Genomic DNA, 4,623 nt, shown 5'->3' with positions numbered 1-4,623 from the left:
TTAAGTAATCTTTGTATCATTTTCAAAAATATTTTGTTTCATTTTTTCAAATATGTGTTTTTCTTTTTCAAACTCGGTATTGTTTTTCTCAAATATGTGTTTGATGTTATGGTATTTTGGTGTAGGATTGCAAAGTGCTGTGAAGAATTATGTGTACAATATTTCAGCAAACTATAATGAAGACTAGCTTGTGAATAGCCATTGTAGAAGCCATTTTTTTTCCACTAAGGTTGCCATACATCGTGCATTTTAGGAGAGCTCTATGCAGATGTAGATTCTAGAGAAGTTGATTTTTCCTTTGTTCCTATGTTTCATGCAATTTAAACATATTTTTAAAAAAAATTGTCAAGAGGATGAGGTACTATAAGATACTCTCTTTTTTAGTGGAGGGGATAGAAGATACTTTGAAGAAGAAGAAAAAAATTGTGGGCCTTACTAGGGCCATTGTATCAACTAAGTAGGCTTTGTAACCTCTATTACAGGAAAGTAGATCTGACATTCAAAGAAATTGAAGTCAACATATTTGTACAAGTAGCATTCAAAGATGCATTGCTTTTCAGATTTACTTAATTGATGACTTCACTTATTTGTGTAATGGGTTTCCAAGATTTGGTTATTGTTCACACTCCCTGGTGTCACTATAAAAACTAGTGAATATTTTATAATTTCCAATTTGGTTTGGAGTATTGTTGGGTATAAGTAGAATAGTTGATGTTTTACTTCAAATTTAATTATCACATTCTAGACCCACTTTTGTGTTTTAATATGATGCAAGGATGGCTTAAGAAAATAAATGCTACTTTATCCAGGAGTTTTTTGATGTTTTTTTCTTTCATCACTTTTTGAACTTTTCCAAAGTCATCCCACCTACCAACTAAGGCATAAATGTTTGAAAGAAGCACATAAGGTGTAGGATCAGTAGGGCTTAATTCGAAAAGATGTTCTACTGCCCATTGTGCAATTTCTAGATTTTTATGTATTCTACACATGCCAAGTAAACAATTCCATATTACAGTATCAGGCTTTGTTGGTATTCTCTTAATGAAGTGTATTGCCTCCTCTAGGCACCAAGCTTGGCCAAGAAGGTCAACCATGCACGTATAATGATCATTTTTAGGCTCAATATGATAATTTTTGCACATGGAATTGAAGTATTGATAGCCATCATCGACTAGTCCTACATGAACACATGTAGACAGGACACAAATGAAGGTAATTTGATTAGGATTCATATTAGAGGATTTTATTCATTGAAAGAGTTGAAAGGCCTCCTCTCCACATACATGCATACCATAACCTGCAATCATAGCATTCCAAGCCACCAAATCCCTCTGATGCATTTTGCCAAATGTTTGACAAGCCTTGGCAAGACTCCCACATTGTGCATACATGTCTACCAGGCTTGTCATAACAATGAAATTAGACTCAAATTATTGCATTACTATTTCTTCATGGATTTCCATACCTAACTCAAAAGTTGTCATGTTTCCACACATAGGAAGAACACTTCCATAAGTATGGAAATTTGGCCTCAATCCAGTTGCTTTCATTTCTTGAAAAAAATAAAGTGACTCCTCCCCTCGCCCATTTTGTGCAAGGCTTGATATGATTGCATTCCATGACACCACACTACATTGATGCATTCTTTTAAATAGCTTTAGGGCCTCATCAATAAGCCCATTCTGCAAAAACCCCAAAATCATAGCATTCCAGGAAACCACGTTTCGCTAAGGAATTTTGTCAAACAATTTCAAGTTCATATCCACATCAGCATTCCATACATATCCTGCAACTAATGAATTCCATTAGATGGCATTCTTCTCTGGCATCTCCTCAAAGAGAATCACTGCATCACACATAAACCCATTCTAAGCATATCTTGTGATCATGGCATTCCAAGACACGAAGTCTCACTGCCCCATTTTGTCAAAAAAATGGCATTCATTCTATATATTATTGCATTTTGCATACTTTTTATATAAGGGAACTAGAAGTAAACACATTAGATACAAGTCCATATTTTATAATATGTTGATGTATTTTTGTACCCTGGTTCAGAAATTCTAAGTTGGTGCATGTCAAGAGCACAATAGAGTAAATGTGATTATTAGGTTTTACACCTACATTTTGTTGCATCTAGTGGAAAATTGAAAGTGCTTGTTGAAGAATACCATGCCTTGCACAAGTTGTGATCATCATAGCCCAAGAACAAACATCTTTCTTTGTTGTTTCATTGAAAACCCTACAAGCCTACCATACTTCCGCAATTGACATACATGTTGATTAGAGTATTTTGTAATACAATGTTTCCTACAAATAACTGTTTACTAATGTAAGCATGGATTTTCCTACCCTCTCCTAGGGCCTTCTTGCTTATTCATTCATGCAATGCATGGACATATTTGGAAGGTTATTCACATATTGATTTGACATGGGAGTATGATGAACTAAAGCTACTTCTATTGACATGTTTTGAATGGCAGCCATTATACACTTGCATTGAATCATTTGAAACCCAACAAAGAAAACTACCACTAATTTTTTTTGTCATTGCAAAAATCCATGAGCATTGTTGATGGAGGGGTTTTCCACACAAAATAGTACTCTTGTAAAATATTTCTAAGAAACTTCATTTTTAGCCAATAGGCTATTATAGGTGGACATTTCACTCAATATATGTCGATCATTGAAAACCCATCTGGTAATTATTCGCTAGTTTACAGTTACCTACCAATCAATAAAAAATTCATTCAGCCACCAAAAAATCAAATTCAAATGAAAATCAAATCTTATGCAAATCAAATCAAATCTCCTTGACTAGCTAAAATCTTTATTTCTATGCAGATTAAATTAGATTTTTTATTATCGAAACATAATGTTTTAATTGCTTAATTAGGAGCGCTTCTCACGTAACCTATGAGGACTATTGATTTTTATCAACCATGAAGATTCTTATAGATTTTCCATGAATATTTATTCTTTTGATCTCGGCTTTACCTTCGATAATTTTATTTTTTATTATTATGTTACTTACCAGAAAGAATTCCATCACTTGTGCAGAGATGAATGAGTTTTCCTTGGGTTCGGTTCTCAAGCCACCGACCAATCTAGGTTTCAATGTGGAGTATTTTCCCCATGGATTTAGGGCTAGTTTAGAGCACCAAGGATGAATTGTAATGGGTTGGACAGATTAGTTGGATATTCTTTCTCATCTTACAAATTGGGGGTTTTCATTCTCCTTTTGCCCGAGCCTCTTGTGCTACCCAATTGCAATGGCCTATGCTTCCATTTTTCATTCATACAGTTTTGTGGCTTCTTTTGTATTTTCTCACACAGTTTCTTGACAAATTATGCCTCTGACATGTCTTGGTTGGTAGCCAAGGTTGCGATTGAACACAAGTTAAATGCATTGTAGACAATGTGTATGCATTTTTTCAAATCCATTTGTTGATACATGATAAAGTCAGATGCATAGCAAGCGAGATAAACTTGAAAAGAACATGTATATGGTCTCATAGGTTGGCTCACTTCATGGATGCTATTAAAATACCTTCAATTCAATGATTGTAAAATTCCCCAGATGTCTAGTGGGTGGTCGTCTAGTTGAATCTTAGATCAAGTAAAAATCTAATTTAATCTTATTATAATCCATAAGAGAAGGCCTTGTGGGGGAAATAGATTTGTAAACTACTTACACAAATTTGGTTAGACAAATCTTGTCTAAATTTTACATGAGACAAGAAGCCAATCCACATTGTGTTGCATTAGATGAATAAGGTTACCTCTAATTAGTGTATTCCTCTAGGAATTATCTTTTCTTATTGGTCATCCCAATTGGAACATAATGTGTGTAATATAATGTGGTACTAAAAGTAGGGAATAAAGAATTTGATCTCTTTATGTGGCAACACTATGATATGCATTTGGAATAAAATAATTTTTGACAAGGAATTTGATAAAAATTGGTAGGAAACTTTAAGATTGATATGTTACAGATCTTTGTAATAATTGTTCATAAAAAGTTCCAAAAATGATAGCATATATATTTATAAATGATTACACGTACTAATAGTTGATCATTTTTTAACTTTCTTGGTTGTTGATTGATCCATTTGTGCAAAAAGTACTATATTTTTTGGTGAGCGGCTATAAGAGGGGGAACATAACAAGTTGCAGGTGAATGTTTTAAAGTGGTGCTTGCTGTCGGATGGGTTCTTGGAGATTTCTGTGCACATCGATGGTTAGTTTTATGATCATTGTGTCTAATTTCAATTCATTTTTATTTTGATTTTTATGGATAGGTTAAGTTTATCAATAAAAAAAAAATTCAACAAACAATTGAAATCATGACATTTTGTGCTTTCATATATTGAAAACCACCATATTTTTCATCATATTTGGGGTTCTCTAAAATACAAGAGCATTTACTTTGAGGTTTTAGATTCAAAAAGTAAATGATAAAAATAATTCATTCTACTTCTTTTATTTGTTGTTTTGAATTTGGGGTTTAAGAAGTTCAATTTTGGGTACATTATTACACAATTTAATTACCAATGTAGGGATTCTTTATGTAGACACCTAAATTTTATTACATCAATAAGTAATCATATTTAGTCATCTCCT

At 33.1% G+C, this 4,623-nt stretch overlaps 1 pseudogene; it reads right to left on the bottom strand.

Annotated features, from left to right (window-relative positions):
- Positions 1-734: 734 nt before the first annotated feature.
- On the bottom strand, positions 735-2,500 carry LOC149540435 (pentatricopeptide repeat-containing protein At3g29230-like; annotated as a pseudogene).
- Positions 2,501-4,623: the final 2,123 nt, after the last annotated feature.

The sequence above is a fragment of the Cupressus sempervirens genome, chromosome 9, assembly GCF_028749045.1.
Source record: "Cupressus sempervirens isolate cs-2001-9-10 chromosome 9, ASM2874904v1, whole genome shotgun sequence".
Lineage (NCBI taxonomy): Eukaryota > Viridiplantae > Streptophyta > Pinopsida > Cupressales > Cupressaceae > Cupressus > Cupressus sempervirens.
This window is presented reverse-complemented; position numbering and strand designations above follow the sequence as displayed.